This window comes from Bubalus kerabau, chromosome 3, assembly GCF_029407905.1.
Source record: "Bubalus kerabau isolate K-KA32 ecotype Philippines breed swamp buffalo chromosome 3, PCC_UOA_SB_1v2, whole genome shotgun sequence".
Classification (NCBI taxonomy): Eukaryota; Metazoa; Chordata; class Mammalia; order Artiodactyla; family Bovidae; genus Bubalus; species Bubalus kerabau.
The window spans coordinates 177,210,844-177,227,012 of record NC_073626.1 but is presented as its reverse complement, the minus strand read 5'-3'; the positions used below and the strand labels follow the sequence as shown (position 1 = coordinate 177,227,012).

The 16,169-nt window shown below is 47.1% G+C and overlaps 1 long non-coding RNA gene across 1 annotated transcript in view; it reads left to right on the top strand.

The window, feature by feature from the left end:
* The window catches only part of LOC129647905 (uncharacterized), a 52,123-nt gene extending 36,670 nt beyond the window's left edge, over window positions 1-15,453 (top strand). The window contains exons 3-4 of the long non-coding RNA XR_008712569.1: window positions 4,996-5,065; window positions 14,928-15,453. This is a non-coding gene — a long non-coding RNA (uncharacterized LOC129647905). The remainder of the gene's footprint in view (window positions 1-4,995; window positions 5,066-14,927) is intronic.
* The last annotated feature ends 716 nt before the right edge of the window (window positions 15,454-16,169 follow it).

Sequence of the window (16,169 nt, the reverse complement as noted above, 5' to 3'; positions counted from 1 at the left end):
CATGCGTGGGAGCCAGGAGCCACTCCGAATGTGGGACAAGAGCTGCCTTGAGCTGGGATATCAGAAAACCAATAAAGTCCTGCCATTCTGAGCACCCTGCATCCCTACCAGGTGCTAAAACACCATCCATAACCCTCACCTTTCTCCCCATCCAGTTGTTTGGGCACCGACACACCCCAGTGGTCTGGGGAGGGTCTCGGGGCAGGGCAGTGATACCCACTTCCTACTGAGCAGGCCAGCTGAAGTCCCTGGTCCTGACCTGTGTGCCCCTCCCTCTAGCCCTGGAGACAGAAGCCGGTGGAGTTGGGAGTGCTTCCTGGTGTGAAAGCTTGGAAGTTCAGGGTGTCTTTACACAATTGGTCAATTCTTTTGTTTAGGGCATCAGCTTTGGGGCACTGGGCAATTTTCTTAATCTGCATGAACCTTACTTACCTTATCTGGGAAATGGGCTAACACCTGCATCACAGGCCTGCTGTGAACCCTGAGGAAGGTGACCCAGATGCACTGTGTCCTCAGCAGGGGCTCCACGTGGGTAAGCTCGTCCCACCGCCCCCTCCCCACTGCCCCACTGAGAGTTTGGCACTGAGGATTCTCCTAGAACGCAGCCACCATGCCATTCTGCCTCCAACACACCCACATCCCCCTCATTCCCCATCTGAAAGGTCAAGGCCTTGAGTAGATGGTCACCAAGGCCCTTTACAGCTTGGACCATGTGAGGGCCCCTTATTTCTTTACCAAGCAAGAGCCTCACAGCCTGAACACTAACCCCTGCACCCCTTGGACTCAGGAGCCTGTCAGGGCTTAAACCTGAAACCCTGAAACCTCCCTGCTGAGCCCCTACAGCTGCAGACTGGAGAAGAGACTCCCCTCCCCACTGAGTAAGGACCCACTGTGTGTCTGGGTCCTGGGCTCACAGGGAGGCCCTCTTCCTGCTGAGGTTATGTGCCTGTTGGCAGGATGGAGGGAGCAGAAACCATGGGGATGGATCCCGGACCCCCAGGCATCCCTGGGAGCAGGGAGCTCACCTGGAGACCCAGAAATAGACATGCTAGGTGCCTACATGATGGTTGGGTGGCAGTGGCGGCGGCGGTGGCGACTACGGCTCTGCAGCCTGTCAGCACCGGGAATAATTAGAATCCTAAAAAAGCCTCATTATTTCTCCCAGGGCTGAGGCGCCCTTTGGAAAAAGGGATGCTTCCTGCCAGATCGTCCCCTGAAAGTGCGTTTGTCACAGGCTATTGTGTAAATCCATGTTTGGCCCACTTGAAAAGATGTGATTTATCCGCTTGACTGGCCTTAACACTGCTTCTCCAAACCCTCAAAGTGTGGCCGTTATTAGGAGCCCAGAGAGGAGCCATGAAACATGACGCAGCAAGGCTGGTGAAGTCAGCCCCTGGGCCCTGAGCCCCTGGTTCTGCACAGGAGAACCGGAGGGGAGGAGCTGGGGACGCTTCAGGACACGGTCAGTCCTCAAGGAGAGAACCTGGGATGCAGATAAAGGCCCAGCATCAGGTCCTCTCCTGCCACCAGGCTTGTTGAGGCCCTACTGTGTGCTGGCCCTCATGGGGGTGGAAGTGCAGCAGTAAACAGGTGGAGTCCCTGCCCCCAGGAGCCGATGTCTGGAGGGGGGCGGGTGCAGGAAGGAGCAGGTAAACCACCATCCACAAGAGCATCCCGGGTGGGAGAGGTGCTGGAAGAAAGTGACCAGGGTGATGTTCTAGCATCTCATTCTAGGCTGGGGATGGGCAGTGTTATGTGGGGACAAGGAAGACCTCTCTGAGAAGGGGCTCTTTGAGCTGAGACCTGAGGGATGAAGAAGAATAAATAGCCTCTGATATACATATCAGAGCAGATGACCCTCCAGATGATCCTGGGTCAAGGCTTCCAGGGGTAACTTAGCCTCTATGGGAGCACAGATGATGGAGCAGATAACCCCACCTGATGGAACTTGAGGAAACTTCAGCCAGGTGACAGCCAGCTCTTCACTGCTGAGCACTTCACCAGATGGGGAAATTGAGGGCTTTCCAAATGAGATAGAGAGACTGGGACCCAGGCAAGCACATCATGTCATGACAACCAACCTCCAGTGTCCTGGTGGAGAGTTCCAATGGAGAGAGCAGAGCAAAGGGGATAAGATTGTTCAAAGGCAAAGAGTTGTTGGTATTTGCTAAGTCATGTCCAACTCTTTTGCAACCCCATGGACTATAGCCCACTAGGCTAGTCTGTCCTTAGGATTTCATAGACAAGAATGTTGGAGTGGGTTGCCATTTTCTGCTCCAGGGGATCTTCCCAACCCAGGGATAGAACCTGTATCCCTGCATGGCAGGTGGATTCTTTACCACTGAGCCACAAGAGAAGACCTAAAGGCTAGGAGATCCACCATTTAAACAGAAAGCAAGTCACAGTCTTCAAAGATGTAAGGTCCTGCAACTTCTAAGGCCTCTTCCAGCTCTGAAGCGTCTGCCTACCATGCGAGAGACCAGGTTCAATCCCTGGGTCGGGAAGATCCCCTGGAGAAGGAAATGGCAACCCACTCCAGTGCTCTTGCCTGGAAAATCCCACGGACAGAGAAGCCTGGTCAGCTATAGTCCATGGGGTCACAAAGAGTCGGACATGACCGAGCGATTTCACTTTCACTTTCCATCTCTAAAACACTAGAGGCAACAAAGCCAGCTTGGGCTGTAGTTGAATGAAAATTCAGAGTAAATCGTTGGCTGCATCCGTTTTGGATCTCCCATCCTCACCCCAGCCAGCAAGGGGCAGGAGGTTGTTTGTGCCCAGAATTTTCTGCACAGTTGCAGAACTGTGTTCTGACTTGGACCCAGGGTCCTGGAAGGGATGGGTCAGGGGAAAGTCACAGAGACCAGGGCTGGTGGGGGAGACCCGAACCTCAGTAACCAAGGCTCCCTCACGTGGGGACCTCCCACAGATGGACAGCTAATGTCAGGGCTCCCACCCTCCTCCTAACAGCCTCTCCACTCAGCTCTGCCACCCAGAAGTGCCAGCAGCACCCAGAGCTTCCCCCAGCACCCTCAGGAGCAGCTAGGGAAGACCAGCTCCAAATATCCCAGCCCTGAACCAGGTCAGCCTCACTCCCCTTCTATTTTAGATCAACCCAGCCTGGCTTCCCTAGGAAACAGCAAACTCTAATTCTCTCCCAGGCTCACTAAATTGGTCAGACCCTGTGACTGTCTCAGCAGGCAACAGAGGGAAAAGTTTTCCAGAACTTCAGGCCCTTTGATGGAGAAAGTCTGCCTAATAAATAATGGAGAGGTACCTCGGCTTCCCGAGAATTGATGCTGAGTGGTGAAGGCATTTGTCCCAGTTTAAACTTAATCGTTGTCTGCATCTGTTTTTGGTGTCCCATCCTCACCCCAACCAGTAAGGGGCAGGAGGTGTTCATGCCCAGAATTTTCTGCACAGTTGCAGAACTGTGTTCTGACTGGGACCCAGGGTCCTGGAGGGGATGGGTCAGGGGAAAGTCACAGAGACCAGGGCTGGTGGGGAGACCCCTGGCAAAGCAGAGCTTCTGAGCATTCTAGCAGAGGTGAGGGAAAGCCTTTACCTAAAGATGAGTCAGGAGAGGCAAGAAGGTTCAGGTGGAGAGAGACTGGAGGTACCAGGAGAGGGTGGGGTGGTGCTGCTTCAGGTAAGAATGCAGTCAGGGCCTTATTGTGAGAGCCCTACTCATTGCCAAGTGCCTTACATTCAGGATCTCAGTTCATCCCCAAACAGCCCCATGTGGTAGATCGTTTCCCTGCAGCCTCATTGGACAGATGAGGAAACTGAGGTGCTGGTAAGCCAAGCTCTTTACCTGATGCCTCCACTGAGGAGGCCTGGACCCTGGCCCATCAGACACCAGCCCGTACACTCTTCACTTCTCTGTTCATCTCGCAGGAATCAGGGGCCTGCAGGATCCCTGGGGTGTTTGGTTCTCCAGACCCTTAAGCTGTGTGTTGTGGAATGAGGGTCCAGGAGAATGGAGTGTGATTCCCAGCTCATTAGTTGCTCTGGAAAAATGGAGATAACAACCCCAAGGTCACAGTCCTATTGAAAGGGTAAGCATGTGACGTGTGGAGAAAAAAGTCCTGCACAAAATAGATGCTCGGTGAATTCTGAGTATCACCCACAGTGATGCACACTGCCCTAAGAAACCAACCCCAGGATGTATAATGGCCCCAGTGCAACCGAAGTCATATGTAAACCCCAAACAGGTGTCCTTGAGTGGTGGGAGCCACAAGATGGCAGGAGACAGGTCTGGAATAATAGCTCCTTGGTGGAGGCGGCCTCACTAGCCTATGCTCTGCTGCCTTCTTGGTTTGTGCACTTTGATGAAGCAGGTGGTATGTAGGAGAGACCTTTCCCTTCATGAGCAGAAATGTGGGCAGGTGGTCCTCTATGGGAGCTTCTCAAAGGCCAGGGGTGGAAGTGACATATGTCATTCCTGCTCATATTCTGTGGTCTGGAAGGCAGTCACAGGGTCGCACCCACCTGCAGAGGAAGCTAGGAGATGTAGTCTTGTCACGTGTCCAGGAGGAAGAAACCTATTTGGTGAACAGCTGGACAGTCTCTGCCACACCTGGAGAGGTGAAATGATGTCCCAGCAGTCCTGGCTGGTTAGCAGCGAAACCCTTCCCAGGCTCCTGGGTGCGCATAGGACCCCAGGCTCTTCTTTCTATACATCACTAAAGCATGGCAGAATCGCTGGACTGACCACGGGGAACTGATACAAGGTCCACCTGAGCAGGTGAGGGAGGCTACAGGTGGTCAGCACTCTGTCTCTGCTGCCTGCAGGAATCACAGGTGGGAGGCAGAGAGTCACAGCTCCAGGGATCTCGGCTATGAACTTGGTCCAGATGCAGAGTTGGCCTCAGGGCCCCCTTGAAATCAGTTTCCTTATCTGCCAATAAGTCTGCAGTAAGAGGACTGGTCACAGGGGGTCATTTGAGCGAGATCTTTGACACCCTCATACTTGCTTGTCCCTTTTCTCTCCAGGTCCTGCTTCTCTGCTGGGATGATCTGATATGCTCAAGCTACAGTACCTTGGATGATGCTGGTTCAAAGGGTACACTCCTCCCCAGGGGTGTTCAAGTACAATAAGGAGCCTAGAAGAGGGAAGGTGATCATGAGGGTCATCTCAGCAATGATTTCACAATTCAAAACAATTGTGCAGAAGATGTAAAATGGCGTGGGAAGACTTTTATGACACAGTGAACATAAACAGAAGGTTATGGAACAGAATGCATAGCACACTCTCCTGCTTTATGAGAAAAACATAAATATCTATAAACACATATGTGTATGCAACCAATATTTGGCAGAGTTTATTTTTGGTGGTGATTATTATGGATGGCTTTTCTCTTTTTGCCTGTCTGCATCTTCTCTTACAAACAAGTATAATTTTTATGTGGGAAAAAATAATCTTAATATAAGGGTTGACATTTTGTTGTTCCTAAGACTGGATAAAGTGAAGGACAGAGATTCTGACCTTTTGTGACTCTAAGTCTTAGACACTAATGGGTCTGAAAATGAACTGAGATTACCAGGGAAAGATCAGGACTTTTTTCTTTAACCTCTGATATCCTTAAGCATCGGTGGTCAATTTGAAAATATTTTAGATTTCAGCTTTCTTATCTTTGTGGTCCAGTTATACCTTCCTGAATAGCAAAGGCGTCCTCTTGATTGATCTGAGCACATCTGAAACATTTCAATCACACTGCATCAGTCTGCTATTGCTGTGTAACAACCCAAAAGCCTGAGTGACATACAATAATAAGCATGCATTCCCCACGTATTTGCAAGTTGTTTGGCAGTATGGGCTTCCCTGGTGGCTCAGAGGTTAAAGCGTCTGCCTGCAATGCGGGAGACCAGGGTTTGATCCCTGGGTTGGGAAGATTCCCTGGGTCGGGAAGATCCCCTGGAGAAGGAAGTGGCAACCCACTCCAGTATTCTTGCCTGGAGAATCCCATGGAGGGAAGAGCCTGGTAGGCTACAGTCCACTGGGTCCCGAAGAATCGGACACGACTGAGCTATTTCACTTTCACTTTCACTTTTTTGGCAGTTTGGAGCTGCACATTTTGAATGCAGATCTGTTCCATTCTCAAATCTGTAAAGTGCTGAGTGTTGGGGAAAGGGCTGAAGAGTTCAGAATGGGCAGGATGGAGAAGGGAGGCCTTGCAGACCATGTGGCAGAGGAGGTTAGGTTTTATTCCAAGTGCAATAGAAAGGTTAGGAAAGTAGTAGGTGTAGTTGCCATGGGCCTGAAAATTATACCATTTGGGAGAGTTCTTTTTAAGAAAAGGACATAGAATTCAGAATCAAAATTAGCTATGAGATCGAATATTTATTTAGAATGAGAAAAGAAATCACAATAAATTGTAGATTTCAAAAAGCAAGCAATTACCAAAAAAAAAAAATCACAGAATTGAGGAAAATCTCACTCTATTACTTAACATCCTGACACTCCTTCATGACTTTCTTTCTCCCCTGAATTGTCTGGACTGCATTCTCTCTCTTTTTTTTTTTTTTTATTTTAATTTTTTTTAATTTTATTTTATTTTTAAACCTGAAACACTGTATTAGTTTTGCCAAATGCATTCTCTTTATTCACATCTTCCAGAGACAATGATTTTGTAACGTTATCTTCCCTGGAGAGAATTGAAAGTTCAATCAGGCTTTCCTCCCACAGAGTCTGATCATCATGGTTTTCTCCATGGATAGGGCTGAAGATTTTGTCACCTTCACAATTCATTACAGATCATCTTCAGACTGTTGTCAAATTCGGGAAGCCTTCTGTGAAGTTCCTCATATATCTGAGCAGTAAGGGCTTCAGGACATAGCAAGTTTTCCTTGCAGTTACTAATCCTACTTAACCTTGGAATTAATCTTGGAATTGACAATGCTCATTAACCACATTGCTTGGGGCCCAACTGGGGTCTTATGAGGGGTCTGGGGAGTAAGGGTCCCTGAAGCTTAAGCTTTTTCACCTCTGGTAAATCTGCCCTTGTCTGGAGAATTCTCATGGGAGAGGAAGATGGTTAAAGCAGGGGGCGGTGTTTAGCAGAGAACACCAGACTTTGGGGGCCAGAGGGCAAGCATGGAGTCAGTTTAGGGGTTTAGTGCAGGCTCCAGGCAAGCGGTGGTGGGGATGGAAAGATTCTGAGATTATTTGAGATACACTGACCTGGAGATGGAGAAGGCAATGTCACCCCACTCCAGTACTCTTGCCTGGAAAATCCCATGGACAGAAGAGCCTGGTAGGCTGCAGTCCATGGGGTCGCTAGGAGTCGGACACAACTGAGCGACTTCCCTTTCACTTTTCACTTTCATGCATTGGAGAAGGAAATGGCAACCTACTCCAGTGTTCTTGCCTGGAGAATCCCAGGGACAGGGGAGCCTGGTGGGCTGCCGTCTCTGGGGTCGCACAGAGTCGGACACAACTGAAGCGACTTAGCAGCAGCAGCAGCAGACCTGGAGAAGGAGAAGGGAAGCCTCAGAATGGTCCAGATCAGACCTGTTGCCTGATCTCTCTCTTTCCCCCATGTTCTCTAGGGGCAGTTCCCCTTCCCCAGACCATTGCTCCCACACAGACCTGGAGCCTCACCTCCCCCCACCACCAAAGTGAGTACACATGGAGGAACCAACATCATTCTGACCCATGACATGTGATGAGATGCTGAGCAGATGAGCCCAGGTCCAGCTCCTAATGAGCTCATTGGGGACTGGTGGTGGGGTGGGGGAGCCAGAACACAGTGGAGGTGCAGGAGAGACCTCACTCTGCCCACAAAGGAGGGAAGATGTTGCCAGGGCACAGGGACCAGGGCTCTCAATGGTGATACCCAGCTGTGTCATCACCCTGCCAGCTGCAGACTGACAGATAGAGGCCAGAGGATTTGGAAATGGATTTATTGGCACTGGACAGCCTCCACTTCTTGCTCCCAAGCCAGGAAATGAAAACATTTTCATTATGCCAATCTGTTGTGTTAAAGAAGATAAAGAGCTCAGTCAATTGCCTGAGTGGAGGGTGGGTGCCATTGCACTGAGGATGAAGTTAAGGGTCATCATTGGCCATGGGTGGTCTCGGTCAGTTTTGAAACCACTGTTCTTCACTTCTTGGGCCACTCAGCCAGGGACACTTATGCGGGCTGGAGTGGGCGTGGGGATGAAGCTGGTCCAGGACTAGAGGTGAGAGGGGCTCTGGGTGGGGGACATGGCCCTGAGTGACAGGGGCAATGTTTGTTTTAGTCTCAATTAAGATGGAAACTCATTGAAGACAATGAAAAAAAAAAAAAAAAAAAAAGAATGAAATACTGGAGGAAAAAAACCTTATCATCTACTATACAAGGAGAACTAAGGGTTGGGTGGTTGAGGATCCAGGGGATGTTCTGCAATTTTTAACTGGGGGAAAATGCAAGGCCTCATTGAGAAGGTGACTGTAAAAAGTTAAATTGTGTTCCCTTCCAAATTCAAATTTACATTGAAGTTCCAACTTTCAGTATCCCAGAAAGTGGCCTTTTTAAAAGATACAGTCCTTACAGAGGTTATTCAGTTCAGTGACTCAGTCGTGTCTGATTATTTGCAACCTGACGGACTGCAGCAAGCTTCCTGTTCATCACCAACATCCCGAGCTTGCTCAAATTCATGTCCACTGAGTCAGTGATGCCATCAAACAAATCATTCTCTGCTGTCCCCTCCTCCCCCTGCCTTCAATCTTTCTCAGCATCAGGGTCTTTTTCAACAAGGCAGTTCTTCCCATCAGGTGGCCAAAGTACTGGAGTTTCCAGCTTTAGCATCAGTCCTTCCAATGAATATTCAGGACTGATTTCCTTTAGGTTTGACTGGCTTGATCTCCTTGCAGTCCAGGTAATTAAGTTAAAATGAGGTCACTAGAGTGGGTCTTATGACTGGTGTCCTTCTCCAAAGGAGATATTGTGAGACAGACACTCATAGGGAGAAGACACACACATAAAGTTGAAGGCAGAGGTGAGGTAATGCTTTGATAAGTTGAAGAGCATCAGATATTGCCAGAAAACCTCTAGCGGAAAGAGGCATCAAACAGATCCTCCCTCACAGCCCTCAGAAGGAGCCAACCCTGCCAGGAGGTGCTAGTGGTAAAGAACCTGCCTACCAATGCAGAGACATTATTTTGCCGACCAAGGTCCATATTGTCAAAACTATGGTTTTTCCAGTAGTCAAGGATGGATATGAGAGTTGGACCATAAAGAAAGCTGAGCACCAAAGAATTGATACTTTTAACCTGTGGTGTTGGAGAAGACTCTTGAGAGTCCCTTGGACAGAAGGAGATCAAACCAGTCAATCCTAAAGGAAATCAGTCCTGAATATTCATTGGAAGGACTGATGCTAAAGCTGAAGATCCAATACTTTGGCCCCCTGACGCGAAGAACTGACTCCCTCCACTTTGGCCACCCTGATGCTGGGAAAGATTGAAGGTAGGAGGAGAAGGGGATGACAGAGGATGAGATGGTTGGATGGCATTACCAACTCGATGTCCATGAGTTTGAGCAAGCTCTGGAAGTTGGTGATGGACAGGGAAGCCTGGCGTGCTGCAGCCCATGGAGTCACAAAGAGTCGGACATGACTGAGCAACTGAACTAACTGAACCAACTCAGGAGACATAAGAGACGTGGATCCCATCCCTGGGTTGGGAAGATCCCCTGGAGGACAGCACAGCAACCAGTGTTCTTGAATTCCAGTATTCAATACAAAATTTAATACAAATTCAAAGAGAAGAAATCCAGTATTCTTGCCTGGAGAATCCCATGGACAGAGGAGCCTGTCCATAGAGGAGCTATGGTCCATAGGGTCACAAAGAGCTGGACATGACTAAGTGACTTAGCACGCAATAGCCTTCAGAAGTATGAGACGGTAAAGTTTTGTGGTTTAAGCCACCCGGTTTGCAGCACTATTATGCAGCCCTAGCAAACTGATACAGTGACATTAGATGAAATTCTCCAAGGAGGTGAGGAGGCTGGCCAGGCAGATTCTGGTGAAGAATGTTCTAAGCAAAAGAAACAACCAGGGCAACCACAGAGAGAACAGGTACACAGCAGGAGGATGATTTCAGAGGTGAGTGGGGGTGCAGACCAAGAGAAACTCATGGGCCACTGGACATCTTTAGGTTTTGAGCTGAGTGCATTGGGGAGGTGCAGCAGAGCCCAGATCTCACAGTTGCACAGGCCCACTCTGCCCTTTGGGTGGCAAAGAGCACAACAAGGAGGGGGTGGCAAGGAGACCAGGTGGGAGGCTGTTGCACTGATGTAGGTGAGGAATGGTGTTGATACAATGCAGGTGGTGAAGGGGGTCAGACTCTGGACCCATTATTGATAGGAGAGGAGCCATCAGGGTTTGCTGGTGGACTGAGTGTGGGTTGTGAGTAGAGAGAGAAGACCATGAGGCTTTGGGCCCAAGCTACTCTCAGGATGGAGTTGTTGTTCACTGGGCAGAAAAGATGAAATCTTAAGTCCACAGTCCTTGAAAGGTTTGAAAATGACCAATGATGGAGAGAGGACAGGTGAGTTGATGGGCAGGTGACAAGGCACTGAGTTCTCTAACTCAGGGATGATGACCTGAGGAGACACCAAGCTGGCAAAATGTTGACATTCTCCACCTCTGGCCCCCAGGCTATGACAGCTCAAGGGAAAGAGGTGTGAAGGAGGGAGTGGGGGGATACATGGGCCACAGCTCACAGATACTTAATGGGCTTTGCCAAGAGCACACCAACCTGCTGACCCTGAAAACTGAGGACAATCACTGCCCCAAGGCAAAGAAAATAATGTATTTACTCTGAAAGTGTTTGAGATGGTGAACCCAAATAGAACTTAAGGATCACTCAGTCCCCCACCAAATGGCCATCCCACTGAGATGAGGCATGACCAACAAGAAGGATCTCAAGACCCACACACAGGAAGTGGCTCCTGCTAACAGGAGGAAATGAGCACTTGAGCAAAAGATGGAAGAACTTGTCTCCTAAGAGGAATTACCCAAGATCCACAGGCAGGAAGACTAAGTACAAAACAAAACTAAAACGCAAAGAAAAGAATAAGATTCAAAGAATTATCCATGGAAGTTATAAAATGAGAGAAGAAAAATGAGCTGATCTACCTCTTAGGAGAGAAATGAAACAAATGAAAACATTACAGAGATGAATGTCACATAAAAACCAACCACAAAGGTGATCCATCATAACTGGAGATTCTATCAGGGAAATGGAGAATCAGCTTCAGGAAATCACTCAAGTCAAAGTGGAAGAGAACAAAATCATCATAATGAATACAGTGAGGTCGAGGGACAAGGGAGACAGAGCAAGGAGATCTGGTGTATACATAATGTTGCTGACAAATAGAACACACAGTTTTCAAAGAACTCCTTTATGTTCTACGACAATCAGGCTGCATTTCCCAGGCACTTGCTTTGTGGCAGGACCTGGGCTAGGAGTACAGAGTCCCAGTTACCTTTGTGCCAGCTATAGTCAAGAGAAGATGATAATTTGATGAAAATAATAGAAAAAGCATCAGTTCAGTTCAGTCCAGTCACTCAGTCGTGTCTGACTCTTTGCGACCCCATGAATCACAGCACGCCAGGCCTCCCTGTCCATCACCAACTCCCGGAGTTCACTCAGACTCATGTCCATCGAGTCAGTGATGCCATCCAGCCATCTCATCCTCTGTCGTCCTCTTCTCCTCCTGCCCCCAATCCCTCTCAGCATCAGAGTCTTTTCCAATGAGGATAAATGATTAAAAAAAAATAAAAGTTCCTCTGGAGGGTGGACTATGATCTATCGAGTCAAGTGTTGCACACTGCACCCTGTTGTACGTGTGTGTGTGTCATCAACAGGTTGGGAGTAAGTTGTTCATGACCAGCGTACGATGGAGGCAGAATTCAAGAGCCAGGTGTGTCTACTTCCCAATTTGTCCTCCTTCTTGAATGTGCTGCCTCCCATTAACTGGAAGTCATCTATCACATCTGTCGGGGAGGCAACAATGATGATAAATCCTGGGTATCTTGTCATTAGTATATTATGAGGGCTCTGGTCTTCCTGGGGCTGGGAAGGAAGACATGACTGCTACCTGCGGGAAGAGCACAGGTGTGTAAAGACTTCGTCTAGGGATGGTTTGCATACCCTGGCAAGTGGGGCTTGGGAGAACAGCAAGAACAACTCATCATGCAAAATCACAATCCAAGGCACAGGCTCTTTGCGAAATGAAAAGTGGAGCATCCATCAAACCGCAGCTGGGCGATCAGGATGAGTTAAGAATTCAGGAGCACAGGACAGTGGAGAGGCCAGCAGCGAGAAGGGACGCACACCAGAGGAAAAGGGGGAACAGGTCTACTGAAGAAAGAGCATTTGAAGACCACCCTGTGCTGAGCCTGGTGGCTCAGATGGTAAAGAATCTGCCTCCAATGCTGGAGACCTGGGTTCAATCCCTGGGTTGGGAAGACACCCTGGAGAATGGAATGGCCACCCACTCCAGTAATCTTGCCTGCAGAATCCCACAGACAGAGGAGCCTGGTGGGTTATAGTCCATGGGGTCGCAAAGAATCAGACACAACTGAGTGACTAACACTTTCACTTTTTTCACTGTGCTGAGCAGAGAAGAGAAGTAGGCTGCCCACCTCTGCTTTAAAATGGCCTGTGGGGTTTGGCCACCCTGCTCAGACCATCTATTGTAGCCATAAGCACAGAATTTATGATGTAGGAATGATTGCTCCGGAGCTATGAGTGGATGTGGAATTGCAACACATTATTATGTGTTTAAAATTATTTTATATTTTATAAATATTTATATTTATATTTAAATATATTTATATTTATATTTATATTTATTTTTATAAAATTATAAATTAATTTATTTATTTATTAAAATTATTATGTGTTCTTTGAGGCCAGTTCTGGGTCCCTTAGTGTCTGTCCTGAGCTCTTACTTGTTCTTTGGTAGTATTAAGATGCTTCCGATTCCTTGTACCTCTTTTGCCTGGTACCCAGCTTTCTCACTTGGGGTCTATATCCTGGTATCCCACTAATCACTAGGCTGAAGAGAAGGAGCTGAGGAAAGAACCTTGAGGGTCATCTTCAGAGTAGATTCAGGGAAAGATGGAGAGGCAAGGGCTAGATGGGTGGAGGTCGGGGCACAGGAGCAGGGAAAAGAGTCTGAAGGAGGCATCAAGTTCTAGGAGGTTGCAGGGTTAAGAGGGTTTGGAGATGAGAGTCAGAACTGAGAAGACAATTTCGGCAGCATGGTGGGCTCAGAAACCAATTTGCAAGATGTTCAGAAGCAGTGGAGGATAAATGAGTACAGCTCCCTGGGCAGCTCAGGCTCCAGAATTCATGCATCAACCCTCCCCAGCCATGCCACCCCCATGCAACCCCACCTGCATGTCTCAGACCACCTGCTTCAGTGGGATAAACCAGCCCCTTCCTATTGCCTTACCTGCGTAGCTTTCTTTGCATATTTATTTTGGACTTTCTTTATAGAACACCTCCCTCCCTTCTCGCCAGCAAACCCTGTTTTGGAATTTGGAACCCAGATTCTTAGTATTAGAAGAGACTCTTGAAATCACTCAGTGGTCAACTCTTTCATGCCACCTTTAAAGAAACTGAGACCCAGAGAAGAACGTAAGGTCACACCTCAACATAACGACAGGGTATATAGATCATCTTCCCCAGAACAACACTGCATGATAAACCAACCCAAACTTGGTGGCTTCGAACAATAATCATTTACTTATTTTCACCCATATCCGAGCCTTGATAGCTATGGCTGTGCCCGTCTTGGCTGGGCCGAGCTAGCCTTGGCTGTAAATCATGGGTTCAGCTCAAGTTTACTCCACGGGTCTCTCATTCCTCTGTGACCAGTGGGCCAAACAAGGCATCATATTTTCATGTGGTCAGCAGAAGCACAAGACGGCAAGCTCAGCCACACACATTGAAAACCTTTGCCTGATGACATCTGCTGATATCCCATTGACCAAAGCAAGCCACATTGCCAAGCCCTAAGTCAAGGGGCTGTTGCCCTATGTTATACACAATGTTAAGACAGGAAGAACTTATAAACAATGAGCCTGCTCACTACCCAGAAAGGCAATCCACAAAAGAAGATTCAAAGAGCCAGTAAACAGATGAAAAGATGTTTAATCTCTTTACAGATCAAAGAAATGCATGTGCAAAGAGAGGTTTGTTTTCCACTCACCAGAGAGGTAAAGATTAAGAAAATTGACAAACCCTCTTAGCTCATTGGAAAATGGACACCATCATGCCCTATGTAATGGCAGTGCTAATTGATTCGACCTTGCTGGAAAGGCAGTTTGGCAAAAAGTGTCAAAATTCAAAATAAGTGTGCCTTTTATCCTGATAATCTCACTTCCAAGGACTCTATTGATGGAAGCAGTCACATAAACTCACAGAAAAAGAGGTGTGCGGTGGTGGTTCACTGGAGAGTGGTTTATTTCAGAAGATCAAATAGCCATAAAAAGGGAATTGATTTGTTAAATTAGTGAACATCTATAAAATGGAATATAATGCAATGATATAATATGATATAATTCTGCAAACTATTAAAGTGGAAAGACATCTACAACAATATCTTGTAGAGAAAAATCAAAAAGTGAGCACAGGTCCAGAAGCCCATTTATTGGTATCAAGAAATAAAAAAAAATGATATTGACAAAAATGTTAGCAATGGTTCTATTTCAGTGGTACAATTTAGGGAACTTTCTGTTTCTTTGTACTTTCCCCCTAATATTTGAAATGTTTATAATAAAGCATGTGCTATACTATAAAAACAAAACTTTAAAAGAAATGAATCCAGTTTAAGCATTTTTCTCTGAAAAGGGCCAGAAGAACAGCTATGGTGATAAGTTGCACTAAATTTTGAACACAAAAAAATCTTTATAATAATTTTCTTTTTCAGTTGGTCCCTTGGACTGCAAGGAGATCCAACCAGTCCATTCTGAAGGAGATCAGCCCTGGGATTTCTTTGGAGAGAATGATGCTGAAGCTGGAACTCCAGTACTTTGGCCACCTCATGCGAAGAGTTGACTCATTGGAAAAGACTCTGATGCTGGGAGGGATTGGGGGCAGGAGGAGAAGGGGACGAGAGGATGAGATGGCTGGATGGCATCACTGACTTGATGGACATGAGTCTGAGTGAACTCCGGGAGTTGGTGATGGACAGGGAGGCCTGGCGTGCTGCGATTCATGGGGTCGCAAAGAGTCAGACATGACTGAGCGACTGGACTGAACTGAACTGGCAAATTAACTGGAATATATATATTCCATATATATATGTGGAATACATACATATATATATATACATTCCACACCACTCCACTTGTGGGATCTTAGTTCCGGGACCAAAGATCAAACTCAGGCCCATGGCAGTGAAAGCACTGAGTCCTAACCATTGGACTGCCAGGGAATCCCCAACTAGAATAATTTTTAAGTGTAACTTAACTGGGAATTCAATAAAAGTAATGGTTTTACCATGTGTTTTGTTTTGTTATTTTTTTATTTTATTTACTTATTTTAATTGGAGAATAATTACAATATTGTGATGTTGCAGGACACCAAAAGAGACACAGATGTAAAGAACAGACTTTTGGACTCAGTGGGAGAAAGAGAGGATGAGATGATTTGAGGGAATAGCACTGAAACATACACACCACCATGTGTTGTAAAAGTGCTTTCTTTAGTGCTCTTTGCTTTGGAGGGAGGAGAATGCTATCTGCCAATTACTTATAGGTCAGAAGCTGTCACATCTGACTGTTTCTGCCTGGGGACCATATTCTCCTCACAGTCAAGGATGTACAAGTACACATATTCGGAGAAATAACTCCAAATGTGTGCCAACACCAGGATGCGCTAACATTTATCAGATATTTATGATGTTCTAAGGGTGTGACAGTCTTGGTTTCATTCACTCTTCACATCTACTCTATGATCGAGGTATATTTATTTATGAGGAAACTGAGAATTGCACCATTTAAGGGACTTAACTAGGATCCTGAGGTTCATAAATGACTGAACTCCATCAGGAGTCATACCTCACCACAATATTCCAATAAACGATAGAAGGGACTGAGAAATAAATCTATGAAACTATGTGCAAGACCTTTAAGGAGAAAATTATAGAATGTAATTGAAGGACATAAAA